This window comes from Phyllostomus hastatus, unplaced genomic scaffold (assembly GCF_019186645.2).
Source record: "Phyllostomus hastatus isolate PE091 unplaced genomic scaffold, TTU_PhHast_1.1 phas_contig_16, whole genome shotgun sequence".
Lineage (NCBI taxonomy): Eukaryota > Metazoa > Chordata > Mammalia > Chiroptera > Phyllostomidae > Phyllostomus > Phyllostomus hastatus.
This window is the reverse complement of record NW_025333643.1, coordinates 29,055,001-29,069,829: the sequence shown is the minus strand read 5'-3', so window position 1 is coordinate 29,069,829 and position 14,829 is coordinate 29,055,001. Positions and strand designations below refer to the sequence as shown.

At 39.2% G+C, this 14,829-nt stretch overlaps 1 protein-coding gene across 23 annotated transcripts in view; it reads left to right on the top strand.

Annotated features, from left to right (window-relative positions):
* Window positions 1–14,829, top strand: part of FOXP1 (forkhead box P1) — a 627,100-nt gene that overhangs the window by 350,492 nt on the left and 261,779 nt on the right. Inside the window, exon 1 of one of the 23 annotated variants that reach the window (XM_045832496.1) lies at window positions 3,719–3,743. The exons of the other annotated variants lie outside the window; for them this stretch is intronic. The gene's annotated coding sequence lies outside the window, so the exon portion shown is untranslated. Of the gene's footprint in view, window positions 1–3,718; window positions 3,744–14,829 lie in introns of those variants that run through there. 23 annotated transcript variants of the gene reach the window in all.

The following is a 14,829-nucleotide window of genomic DNA, read 5'->3' as shown; positions in this document are numbered from 1 at the left end:
TTGCTTCCCCACAAGAGCTAACCTACATTGTAGAGATGAAGAAGTACATAGAGAACACACATCTGTTTTGAGTTCCTGTGTTGTACCTTTTGGTTGCAAATAACCCAAAGCCAACTCCAGTTGGCTAAACAAATAACAGACTCATATTGACTCCTGAAAAAGCCCAGGAGCAGGAGGCTTTCTATGGACTTTGTTAGGAACTGCTCCTGTGCTTGTGCTCACTTCTGAGCTAATGTGCCTGGCCTCAGCCAACTTTCTCTTTGTGGGGGCAAGCCCAGTCCATATTCTTAAAGCTTCCAAAAGCCCAGCAAAAGGAGGTCTCTCCCTCCCAATAGTTCCTACAGAAGACTGGTAGTCAAGCATCTTTCTGGTTTAGGACATGTCCATCCATCAGTCAGTGTGCCCAGAAGAGAGGTGCACACTGGTTGGTCAGACCTGGTTTATGGCTCCACCCTCTGCAGCTGGGAGATCTGCATCAACCTTCTGTGAACCCTGGGGACTGAGATGGGGAGTAGGGCATTTTACCAAAGAAAAGTCAGGCTGGTGTGACCAGAGGAAGGGGACAGTGGATGTCAGACAGGCACTACCCTGCTCTCTTTTTACCTATGTTGTTGTACTGGTGACTCTGAGGAAATCTCATGCCTGGCGGTGTCTCCATTTTGCCTGCAGAGCTGTTTACAGGCCCTTGAATTTTATTTACAGTATCAATACACCACTCCTCTTTCTTATCATCATCATACCCTAGTCTTGCCCCCAGAGGTGGGAGTAAGTGGTTCTCAAGCCACAATCATTAGCATTCCACAGGGTGTGACAGGGAGGCCACCTGGCACTTGTCTGACTGATGGGTCTCCCTGTCCAGAGACTCAAGCAGAAGGTTGTAGCTCAGCAAAACTGCTGTGTCTCCTGGGGCTCACCCTTAGGCTAGGTAGGCAGCACAGAGACACCACAGGAATCACACACCTGGCAGAGTTCTCCTGTTCCCCTTGTAAAATTTCCCATCAGAATTGGGTTGGGGAATAGTCATCAAAATGAAAATAATTTTTGAATAAAATCATAAGTTTGAGTGTTTTGCAGAATACTTTCCCAAATATTGGATAGATTTTTTTAAAGATGCTAGCACTGAGATCAGTGGTCCATTTCAATTTTTATTGAAACAAATAAACCCAATAAAAATACTTATGCTGAGAGCTGTAGTGGCACAATAAAAGAATCATTCTGTATTGAATTTATTGATTTATTTATTTACTCCAACTGGAAAATCGAGTATTGTGTTAATGTATTTTATAAGAATCACACTGCTTGATGAAATGGCTAATTTATTTTAGCGTATACGTAAATAGCTAGCAATTTTCCATGAGACAGGCTAATGAAAATGATGCCCCGGAATTGTCTGCACTCTGAGGAGTGACGGGGATGGTTATTATTGGGTGAGTGCTAAGGAGCACTGAACTGGCCATCATATCTTTGAACTTTTGAACTGCTACTTGTTTCATGTGATTTATTGATTTTGCTATCTCTCTGTTTAGCTCAACTTTAGTTTTTGCCCAGCAGTGCAGATAAGTGGCATAGGAGATTTAATTTCATGGGTATTTGGGGTTAAAAACCTATCTTTAAGAAGAATGCTAAACATGTTTTAATAAAACATGAGTAGCAAGGGTTTTAGGTTTCTATATGATATGGATCTGATAAGAGCCAAGGCAGTTCAGAGGCCAGTTGGGGGTGGGGGGTGGTTCCAGGCTGAGGAGGCTCTTTCTGAGGTCTGGAAGTTTCGCCAGGGCCATATTCATGTTATTTGCTCCGTCAGGCGGGTTTCATTCCTAATTGCATGTATCATTGCTTCCCCAGCTTTGCCCTTCTGCTCATGCCGCATATTTTGCTTGATGCTTTCTTTCTGGGGTCCTTGCAGACAGCAATGCAGTGCCTTGCTTCCCCCCTTGCACACCGAGGGCTGGCTGCTATTTAAACACCCTCGTTTTGGCAGATCTCTTAGGGAAATTGCTTTCAAGAGCAGCCAGGGCTCTCACCTAGCGGAGGAAAACATGAAGTGTGCAGTGTACTGGGGCCGAGGTTGGCTCCCAGAGCTACTCTGAGCTCTCCAGCTCTCTCTAGACCTACTGTCTGTGGTCCTCCTCCGCCCTGCTGCCCTCCCCAGCCAGCCCTGACCTTGGAGGGTCCTGTTTCCCTCCTGCTTGGTTGGGGTGCACGGGTCTCTTATACTGAGTGACAGCGGCCAGAAAGCAGCCTTACTTTTTATTGTTGTCTTTAAACCTACAGAACTTTCCTTGAATATGTAACATCTTGGGAACTCATTCTTGGTATTTTCTTGTTTGATTAGCTAATTGCTAAAGGATAACTTGACAACAATATTTTATGCTTGCCTTTTTCTTTTGGTGGATGGTTGGATGAAGTGGGAAAGAGCTTGATCATGTAAAAGTAACCATCCTAGAAATTCCAGGTAATAAATTTTGAAGCGCATGAGCGGTTAAGACTCTTCCCTCAGTGACATAGTATGTGAATATGGAATTTTTATGAAGGTAATGGTCTCTTTCTTTTAAAATCTGATTTATTTAGAAGGTACTTTTAAATGACCAAGTAATTTTAACCTTCAGGAAGAGATGGGGGTGGAGTGATAAGTAGGCGAGCCTTGAATCTCTGCAAAGGTTTGAAAATTCACATCCCCTTTAATGATTAAACTGGCAGGATCTTTATTTGGATGTTAAAAGCTTTTTCTTACATTGCAAACATTCTCAGCAAATTTACAGTCAGATATTTGGAAACAGCTAACACTTTTTTAAAAAGAAGGAGGAGGGCCTGTTTGAACTGGGAAACAAAATTAGTGGGAATGGCTAAAAAGACAGGACTGGCCCCAACACCATTAGCTAGGGGAAAAAATTCCATTTCATTTCAACTATGTTATTGTTTACTTTACCATACACATCCTAATATGGTTACCTCCCTGTTAGAGGCGGCCAAGCCCAGGGGTTGAGAGGCCCCCGCCGGGAGAAAGCTCCTAACTGCTGCTCAGACAATGAGAAACAAGCAGTACAACTCCACAAAAGGCTTCCCGGAAAATAAGTGTCAAATAAATCCTATAGAACTCGTTTCTGCCACTGAGCTCTGTATATGCAAACCTGTTTTTATGCCATCGCTGCCCAAGCTGAGCTGCATTTGTTTGGAAATAAGCCACTGCATTTTCGTTTTCTTTTTTTTTTTGTTTAGGGTTTTTTTTTACCCCTCACTTCATCTGAGAGCTCTGGATTAATTCCTTGAGACGTATCTTTGCATACATGTCTCATGAGTTATGTTTCCTGGAGCCTTTTACTAGGAACATTAAGGTAAGAATGTTGATTTAGCCTGGGACCTTTGTCACTCAAACTAATGCTCATCAGTGATAGAGAAATTGTAAAGAAATATTGCAGAGGTCTTTTGTGGCCCCTCTCCCAAACGGAGAGGTGCAGTTGCTTTTAATTGTCATGCATGGATTCAGAAAAAAAAATGCCACCAGTTGTGAATGAGACGGAGCAGAAGTGTACTCACTGGGGTAAACACTGGTGAAGACACCCTGGTGGTGTGGCAGCCACAACAGTTTCATTGGGAGGCTTTCCTGTTGTTTCTTCCAGTTCTTCTTTTCCACTTGTGATATTTCTTTTTCTTCTTCCTTTTTTTCTTCAACTCTCCTGGTCTTTTCCAAATCCTCATGGTCTTGAGGCTTGCCTGTTATTATCTGCAACTCCAGAACAAAGGTAGGTTGCTCAACTCAGTGCTTCAGGGGAGGGCCAAGTTATTTTGGGAGGCATGCCTTCCTACTGCTTGAGTGGCTGACCTAAAAGGAGGGGGGATCTTGCTTGGAGCCAAGGGATGAGAGAGCACGCACTGTGGCAGCTTTTATGTAGTGGAGTTTATTTTTATGCAACTTAAAGAAGCGGCAGCATTTTTAGTAGAATGGACTCCTTCTGAAATTCTACACTTGATATCACACTGATGTGTTCATTGTATCACAAAGCTGGGGCTCAGACATTTTGGGATGCTTAAATTTATGACAGCAGAAATTTCTTCGTTGGATTCTCCATTTATTTTATCAAAATTAAATAAAGGATCTAGGATTTTTTAATCTTTTGAATTTTAATGTAAAAGTATGAGTGGATGACTGGCATATGTACCTTTCCTTCTTCCTGTGGTCTAATTGCTTTAATTCCCTGGGCACCTTTACTTATTTCTCAGTGATTTTGTTCTTGAATTTTGTGTAATCTGGTGTTCTGTTAGAGCCAAGGTGGAGGTTTGCTGTTTTTAACTAATTGTGCCTTGCTGAGTGGCAATACAATAGAAAGAGTAAAGACAGCAAGAAATTCATCTCCACCCGAAAAGGGGACTGGAACAGAGTGGCGCCCATTCATAATTGAAAACAAGGGCAAATTAGGCCTTAGTGAGGGATATTACAGGCTATTAATCATAATAAATATGTTTGGCAACGTTGTGTTTGCATTCTATAGTTTTCAGTTAAAAAGAAATCAAAGTGGGTGATTAGAACAGGGAATAATTCTTTGGCTTGTGAGATGCAGGGCTGTACTTGTTCATTAGTTCAGACTGCATTAAAAGTGAACAGTTTGTTCCAGAATCAAGCGTGTCATTCCCAAGCAGATTGGAATATGTCCCTATCCAAATGATATCTCGGGTTCATGCCACAGCGCTTGGCTTTTTCTGCACATCTCAGCGTCAGCCTGAACTGGAGTGCTAAGAATTTGTTTTATGTTGTGACCATGCTTACACACTCCTGCCGGCTTCTTGGCTGCCGATCATCTCTGTGGCAAGCACTGTAGCCCCATCAAGGTGAAACTCTTTGAAAAATAGACATCCAGTGTATTTAACCAAAATGATCTTGAATAGCCTCAAAGTTTGTATCTTAGAAAGCTGCTAATTATGCTTGTCGTAAAACATATCTGAGTGGAAGGTTTTGAGTCCAAACAGAATCTAGCACTGCTTTAGAAATATAACTGTAGACTGTGCTTTTAAAGAGGTTTATTTTTACTTTGGGGCCACAAAGGGGTGATTGGAATTAGTAGCCTTTAATTAGATGGGGAGATATTCAGATTTTACAGGGATTTATGTTAGAACATGGACTAGTGGTGGCTCTTTCCTCATTATGAATCCTCCCTGCCATAATGAGGTTCATCATTAGTTGATGGAGTGGATTTGTCCCAGCTCTACCTTGAAAGGCACGTAATTTACATACTACTTCAGAGCCTAAGCTTTAATGGATTTCTTGATGAATAAAATGAAAAGCTACTTTCTTTAAATTTTTGAACACTGTTTAGATAATACGATTTTAATAAGACATTCAATTTGCTTGTTAAGTATATTTGAAAGTGCTTTTTTTTTCTTTTGGGGAAAAATATATTTTGGCTTGCCTTGCTGTGTATCCAGTGCAGTGGATGGTTATCGTCACAGACATATCAATGTATGGGGCACATTTTTAGGAAATGAGGAGAATCTTTTTTGCATGTGAGCCTCAAGATTATTGATTTTTGTGTAAAAACTCTTCTGACATTAAGTGACTATAACAAAAAGGTTTGAAAACAGGCCTATTATTTATGCATGGTTTTGCACATCTAAAATGTGTGCATTTCTGCTCCAGCCAATATTGACATAATAGCCAGTTACAGCTACTGGTTTATTTTTATTGTGCAGGAGCAGAAACTTTCCTGGTGTAGCTCATGTTTGAAACTGTTGTGTAGCTATGATTTGAAAAGGGGAAATTAAGTTGGAAGCTTTGTAATATGTTATCAGGTCATCAATTTAGGAGCATTCTGGTCTATCCCATATATTTGGCAAGTTTTCTGGCTCTGTCACTCTTTCCTGTTTTGGTTGAAATGTGGAGAAAATCAGCTTTGACTCGGCACAATTTGAACACAGATGTCTTTTCAATAAGTATAAGGGTTTAGTAATAGCATGTTATTGAACATGTCCTTTTCTTGTTGGAGACAGGTCACCCCTGCGTTGTTATCATTGCTGTAAGTAGAAACAGGTTTCTAGGGGTTGGTTGTATTCAGGAGCGGGGAAGGTGTCTAAATGTAAGTGAAGCCTTGTTTTGATAGAATGCTTTATTACCAGGGAATGATCAGCATATATTAACATTAATAGAATTGTCCATGTCATTCTTTTTTTAGGTAATTTACCTCTACTATAGACCTGTCTGCTTAAAAAAATCTTTCTATCTTCTAAAATATATATTTGTTTAGAGAGTTTTCACTGAAGTGTACATGACAATTACAGCTGTTCATTAACAAAATTGGGTATTTGTTTTAAACTTTAACCAATCACTTTGATATGCTAATTATGGTGTAATTTAATTTGAGCCCTGTAATGATGATGCCGTTATTATGGACATAAATGATGCAGTTAAGCTGAGAGTAATCTCATTTGCATACTGTACATGCCAGTAAATTAAGCCCTTTCTTCGGCTGCTTCAGCTTTAATTTTCCACTTCTTTTCACACAGCTCCTTTTCAGCCCTTCTTATAAGCCCACTTTGTAATAGTCCTGATGACTGTTTGATGTGAAGAGTTTCTCACCACAATAACGCAAGACAGAAGATGTAACATTTAAAGGCTCCATTATCTTGCCGAGTGTTCCTTTAAGAAGGAAGGATTAGAGAGGGTGAGGGGAGACTCAGCCTTTCTATGGGCAGTGAAGGCCCCCGGTTAAAGTAATTTGAGATGCCAAATGCTCTTCACTCACCCCCAAGTCAGACTTGGGACCTATTATTTATAAATGATGTTTTTTCCCACCTTACTGTAGTGTACAGTCACAAGTTGTATTGTGTTAATAGCAGTAAACTTCCTGTGATCCCTTACTGTAATTACCCCATGCTAATTGGAGCTAAAAGTTATTTAGCCCACATATTACGATTGTTCAAATCTGGGCTCTTTTAGATGACATTGTAATTTTAAACAACTCCAAAATAGACTGACTGCCATCTTCAAAAGGAAATTCTGTTATTCCCTCTGCCTGGATCGTCAAAAAGCAAGTTTTCCTCAGTTATGTGAGAACCCTAACAAGGTGCACTTGGCAGGTTGGCTGTGGAATGTAAGCCTGTGGCTGCCCTGTCCTTGAGCCAGGAGACCCACCCTGTGGCTTTGATAGCCTTGGACAGTGAACTGTCATTCAGTTTGAACAAAGACTGCAAAGGGCATAACTAAATCTCTTCTCCATCGTGCATGGTTTCTGCTACGGCTCATGCTGAAGCCGGTGGGAGTTGAGTGCGTGTGACTGAGGATTGAATTTAGCTGTTTTTAAAAGGGTCATAGGCCTAAAAACAGTTCAAGCTGCTTGACTCTCCTGCAGGCTACTTTCTTGGCAAATAGAAGAGTATTAAAAAGAGTAATTGGCTGTGTCCATCCTCATTTCTTGGAACTAAAAGCCTTGCTGTCCCTTTCTAAGCATTCCCCATTTCTATGCCTCCTGACCAAAAGTTTTACCAGTTATTTCCATCCCTTCCCCCCAAGCTTTGCTCTGTAGGGGAAAGCTGCCTTTTCTAATATTTTGGCAGGCAGGAATTTCCTGGTAGTGCCATGGCTAAGTACTCATAGGGCTTACTCAGCCTGGTTCCAGTGAGAACTGGAATAGAGTGTGTTTACTCAACTTTGAGTGTCCTAAAGGAGATGACATCTCCTCTCCCAATTGCTTGTGAATTAAGCAAATGCTGCCACACTGTTGACATGTCATGCTGTTTGAAAGCAATTTAAAATTAATGAAAAATGTAAACCTTTAAGGGCTTTTCCTCTCCTTTACATAATTTCAAAAGTACCATAGGATACAAAGATGTATTAAAAAGCTTAAAGAATATTTGTGTATAGCTGTAATTCCATATCCAATATTATAGTTTTCAAAAATGTGGAACTTTTTTGTTTTCAATATAATTAAAGGAGATGGGAAAAGGAGAAATAATTTTATGTAATAGTGTAGAACATTTTCATTTTTATTAAATAATATAGACTAGACCTCCTCAGGTCAGGCCAAGCTCCTAACAAATATTCCCACAGGGAAATTTCCAACTTCTTAGGAAGGTGAGTATGCAAACACATGAATTACCACAAGGAATATTTATCTCAATGTCCAGCATTTGGAATCATGCCTTACACATAGTAGGTGTTCAAGGAGTAGTTCCTGATTAAAATCTGAATGTTTACACCTATAGGCTTGTAAGCATCAAGTGAGAAAATGAAGAAATTGCTTTCTAGAGTATAAGTCTTTTAATTATGCATGATGGTGTTTCGATGGTAAGCCCCGCCCATCCATTCTTCTTTCAGCCCCTTCCTTGTGTGGGAGCCACTCACAAGTGTTCACTGTTAGACAAGAGCAGTCCTGGATGGGAAGCACTAGCTCAGATTATTGATGAATGCTTGTAAAGATAATAACAACTAATAGTTAATTGAGTAACAGCTGTGGGTCAGGCACTGTGCTAGGTGTTTGTCGCAGGTGATGTCATTGGATCCTTTAGTAACCTTTCACAGTAGATGCTGTGGGTTTCATATCCTAGATGTGTCGACTGTAAGGCAGATGCAGCCCCAGGTCACAGAGGTTCAGGGCTGGAACCAATACTTGCACTCCTTCAGGGAACTCTACTCCTTACTCCTGGCCGCAGCATTTCAATCCTGGTTGCCACTTACACAAACACACACACAGTATTACTGTATTACTATATAGCATGTGCACAAGTATATAGTGTGTAACTATATCTTTCCTATGTTTTGTACATACACCTATTGAATAACAGCAGCTAAGCATTTTACATATTTCACTTTCATAGAGACCAGGCAAGGTAACTGCTATGTGTCCCTATTTACTGAGGAGGAAACTGATGTTCACTAAGATTGAATAACTTGCTTGCACAAGTGCAAAGTGACTGAACAAGGCTTTAAACTCAGGCCCTCTTCTTACAAAAGCTTTGCTCATTTAGTCACCATTACATGCTCCTTACTAAGCTGGATGGTGCTTGCGTGTTTCATGCTCCTAAGGTAGTTAACTTACTTTGGTGTGTCTGAGGTAGTTAAGACCTTTCATATTTAGGGATTTAGACTTTAAGTGTGTACTCTAAATAGCTGATACATCTCCTGACTTCCCAGTTGTTGGGCTGATGTAAATTGCTGGCAGGAAGCCACCTTGTCTTCGCTACCTCCCCTCCAAACACACAAATGAGACTGTTGTTCAGTTCTCTGCTTTCTTGGGGGAGGAAGACACTGTGCTGCAGCCTTCCCTTTGATTGAAGTCTGCTTTACTTGTATCTTGACAGATAGCAGAATGAATATCAGCTACAGAATTTATAGATATATGCATCTATAGATGGTTACATGGATTACTGTGGACATGTACAGACTCATAGCTTATCTTATTTATCCAATTGCAGGCCACGTATAGAGGAAGCAGTGGGTACATTTCAAGGGAACTTTGTACCCCCTTGTCTTCATACTCCTTCTTTCCTGACACTGTCCTTCTGCCCCAAACCTTAGTTCAGTCATGTGCATTGATAACTCTAGATGGTATTTCTTTCCCTTACATTCAGAGGCTCTTTCAAGCCAGCATCTGAAAATGCTCTTAGACCTGCATTGTCCAGTTTGGGAGCCACTTGCAAGGTAAGGCTGCTAAGCCCTTGAGGTGTGGCTAGTCCCAAACAGTTGACATATGTATAAAAAACACTGGCATTCAAAGATTTAGTAGAAAAAAGAAGGATGCTGGGTATTTTGCATGTTGAAATTAAAATATTTTGGATGCATTAGGTTAACTGAAATATATCTTTAAAAGTAATTTCACCTATTTCTTTTTATTTTTTTTAATGTGGCTCAGGAGATATTTTAAAATTGCGTATGTGGCTCTCATTATATTTCTTTGAGACAGTGCTTATGCCCAAAATGGACAGAAAGGTGCAGTGAGTCCTCTGTAGAGGCCATGGCCTTCAGTACAGGCTCACCATGTATTTAGGATGAAGCCACAGATAGCAAATATTTCTACATGGAAGACACTGCAGGAAATAATCCCCTTGGTTTTTTCAACATGGAAGACACTAAGGAAATAATTTCCTTGTCTTCCTAATCAGATTGGGAATATAGCACATACCCAACTATGTCAAAGAATATGGCTCGTCTACCATAATGATGCCATTAGTATAGGTGATCAGAAAGGAAATGGTTCCTTAATTGTTCCCAGATGGCTCTATGCTGTGCTCTGATAACCTATAAGAATTGGAGCATGGGGTCCTGGTACCACAGGCTCCTATTGAGGTGTTTCTCTTAGGTAAATAGATGCATTTATCCTTTTGATACTCTCCTGATATAAAGGGTGTGGCACAAATAATGCCCCTTTTTATTACAAAATCATAAGCATGTAATTTTGTAACACAACAATATTACACTGAAGCACAGCATATGACATTTTAGGTGAGTGTTCAAATTAAAAACTATAAATTATTACACCCGTAATGTTACCCTAACAACCACATTCAAGCAGGTATTACTTCTGCCGGACCTTGTATATTCTTTACTTAGTACAGGTGTATCTTGCCTTAAATAAACATTAATTATAAAATATAGTTGATTTTTTTTCAAGAAAGAGAACAACATTATGTGAATGTTGGATATATATCCAATAAATACTGATTAAGAACATGTCTTATTAGGCACGGTGGGCTCTTCACCTTTGGAAAATTTGTTCGCTATCTAGACAAGTAAGAAATGTCCTAGATAATGTAAACCTAAGACATAAAAATTCAGTGGTTGCTAAGTTGAAGCTATATTTGTCTTATAAAAAGATGCTTTGGTTTTTCAAGAGGATTTATAATCAATATCCATTAAAGATACACGTGTTCCCCACATTTTACTTACTATGCACATGATTTAGGGAAAACAAGATTATTTAAACGTTAAATAACCCCAAACCCTATGGATAGGTGACTAACTTACCTGTAAGTTTATTCCCCAAACATCCACCCCAGTCCTTAAAAACCCAGGGAGGGCTGATCTTCAGTCTTTTCTAAGATTTTTTTTTCCCATTAGAGTAGATGGAAACCTTCACTGGAATGAACACATTGAAATTATGGTTGTCTTTTTATCCATTAAAGGCAGCTATCAAGTGTGATAATTATCCTGCTTTACTTTTTGGCCCTTAACAAATCAAGGGATAGAGTATTAGATGTGATATAGCCAAAAGAAAAGTTCATCCTGGCCAAGATTAGTACCCAGCACACAATAGTTTTCAACATATTTATATCTCTGGGTCACTGGCGATGACTGTTGCTTGAAATTTTCTATATACTGCTTTCCATTTTCTATTACCTTAACCCTAATTGGCCTAATGTTGACTCTTTGCACCTCACAGGGGAACCATGTTAGTGGTAGCTGTTGTCCTTCTGTGCATAACTGGGGAGGAAAATGACTTCAACCTATTTGCACTAAGCATTCTCTGCAGACACCTCAAAGTGGAGAGCCTCTATCTATGCACCACCCCTGCCCATCAGCAAATCATCTTCTGAACAGAAGGGAACAGCTGTTCTTAGGATGTTCTTGGGCTGCAGAAATTTCTGTAAGCAGTGTAACCTGAGCAGGTCCCCCCAACACACTGACCAGCCTGGATGCTATTGCTTTCAGTTCTGGGAGGACAACCTTTGGCACTCCTGAATTGTGTGTATTGTCAGCTGGCCTCTGATACAGAAATTCGAGTGTGCTGATAGGATTAATTTGGAGATGGAATGGAAGGAATGGTTAGTCTCCTTTCACTGTCTTGTGTTTTGAGGTATTGGTTCCTAACTGCTGTTTGGCAAATAACTCTGGTTGTCCATTTTTTTTTATTTAATGGTTCAAACCTTTAAAAAGTTTTTTTGGCTACTCACATTGTTATATATATGAAAGGAATTTCAATGACTTGTAATTGGAGGAGGCATAGCCTTCTATCTCCATTTCTCCAAACTGATATGAAGGGAACCACACTGTTGAACATTCTGGAAGAAAACTTGTAACACCAAAGTTCAGTAATAAAATCTAAAGCTGGTAGCAGCTCTAACACCCAAGGTAATAAGAGTAATCCTAGAAAACATTAAAAACACACCTCCTGCCCTCCCCCCACCCCAAAAAGGGCAAAAATTCTGTCATGTACTGAGGATTGATTTGGGCTGCAAGGAAGTTAGACATACCAAGACCTTAAGTTTTCTTTCTGAGACTGTTTTAATGCATTCTAAAAGATTTCTTAACTACGCCTCTTGTTGTTACTCCAAAAATATATGAATTATCATTTTTCTTGTCCTCATGGCACCTATAGGAATCAGTTAGGGAGTACAGTTATAAACCTACTATTGCTCAAATGTTTATTTCAATGTTGCTTGGCTATGGACTCCCCTTTAGAGTTCTGCCTGAAGCCTTTTTTCTTAATACAAATTTGGAACCATTTCTTTTTGGAATCCTGTTCTCTATTTTCACTTTGGAGATCTGCTTAGAGAGGGCATGTTTATTTTTTTAGCATTTGTTTAAAGCCATGGATATGATTTGGAGAATCATGATTTGAGGGTCCTATAAAGTGATTGCTAGCAGGTAGATGGAATACTTACTGCTCCTCTATGCCCATGCTATTAGCAGACATTGATAATTGATCATAACACTTTTTAGCAACCATGACTGTGGCCTATGAATCTTTGTTTTTAAGAATGTCAGCCTTACCCTGGCTGGTGTGGCTCAGTGGTTGAGAGCTGGCCTGAGAATCAAGGGGTCACTGGTTTGATTCCCAGTCAGGGCACATGGCTGGGTTGCGGGCCAGGTCCCCAGTGGGGGATGTGTGAGATGCAACCACACATTGATGTTTCTCTCCCTCCCTTTCTCTCCCCATTCCCTTCTCTAAGAAATAAATGAATAAAATCTTAAAAAAAAAAAAGTGCCAGCCTCTGCTAATCCACAGTGCTTGGCCTGAAATGTATTTATCACCCCTCCCTCACCCACTTTGTTCTCACCATGATGATTTACCATATGTGAATTTGGCTGATTGAATGCCATTAATAAATTGTGACACATCATTGATCTTAGTGCTATCAGATTCCTCTTGTATGATTATCTCAGTTTGCTACGCCATCTAGCCTCTTCAGAGTTCACTGTCTTGGACACATATTCTTTTTCAGAAGTGGCCTAGGATAGACTAGACAACTCCCAGAAATTTGTTCCAAGGTGATGATTCTGAAGTAGGTCAAGTACTGATTGATTCCCTTTTGAGCTATGTAACTCTTTCTCATGTACAGAATTCTTTCTGAATTCAGTTGAAGGAACACCCAAGAAATGGGTGTGGCCTTCATACAGGAGATAACATACAAGTATGAACTTTTTGCTCTTTGGTAAATTGCCTGTAACTCTTCTTCTAAATTTCTAGGATTCTAGGTCCTGATACCCCGCATTCTTCAATATCACCAGAGACTACCATCCAGTAGAGTCCACTAAAATTATTTATGCACCAGAATGAGAAAAAAAGAGAGAAATAGAAAAGCTTTTTCTATCTAATCATCTTTCGTTATTATTTTAACTGTTCAAAATTTTTAATGGATTTTTTGTCTTTTTCTAGCTCTGTATTTTAAAAATTTTGCCTAATAAATGTTTATCATCGATATTTTTTCTAATACATAAGGAAAAATTTAAAGTGTTCAGAATTTATACTTTCTCCAAAGTATCCACTACTTTGTTGAGTTGGTGTTGTCTATTCCTTCTGTGGACATTTGTTAATAATTAATTCTCTCATGAAAGTTTAGAAAAGCTCTTCTAGTTTTTCTTATGAATGTAACCATAGGTGAATGGTTTCTTTCTTCCTTAAGTATTTATAGCAGCAGAAGTCTTGCTATTTGATTTATTATATTTATAATTTTGTTTCCTTTGAATGTAAAAAGTAACAAGGGAGTGTGTTGCAAATGCTAATATGTGTAAAAGTTACTGCACTTATGCATAGTGTTTTTTTTTAATTTTAAAGTCTACATTTCATTTTTCTGTGTCAGGATGAGTAAAACTGATTCATGAATCATTTAGGTAAAAAAGCTCTTTTAAACCAAATCTGTCTCCATTGAGAAAAGGAGGACTTTTGCTGCCAGTTGCAAAAACGTGGTTTTTCACCAAAATGATCTGTTCCTGAAGAAAAGTGAATTTGCAAACTTGCATTTTTTTCTCATATGATTGAAGAGGAGAGTAAAAGACAAGGATCTGGATAGTCAGAAATTGCTGGAATTTTTTCCCTAGCTCTGGCAAGCCTGTCATACTGTTCGTGTATCTCAAATGGAACAGAATGTGTGAAAACCATTTAAATAATTATTTGATAATTTAATAAAGGAAAATGCTTCAAACCACCACACCCCTCCTACAGTTGATAAGTGATGCCACCTACTGTGAAAATATTTTACAAAACACTTTCATTTGGAATTGATATCAAATAGTGATATTAAAATAAAACATGCATAGAGTTTTCTCTTGGCTCTTCACAGTTGTGAGACTAGACTGTCGACCACCCACTGGTGAGTTTATCAACCTTTTTTCTTCCCCCATAGTTAGTATTCTACATACAAGTTTGACTTAGCAGGCTTTATATGTTGTTTTTTAGCTAAGGATTGGATCAATATATTTGTATTTAATATATATTTTGGATAGTAGTTGCACTTAGCACTATAAAATATTACCTGCTTATTGTCATAGTTAAAGGAGATGCACTTTTTCCTCTTGGCTTTTTTTTTCTTTTGGCGGGGTGGGGAAGGACTTTAAAGACTTGAACCATTCAGGTGTCCTGAATGCACAGTGCCACTTGTGAGGGCAATCTTGTGTGCCTATGG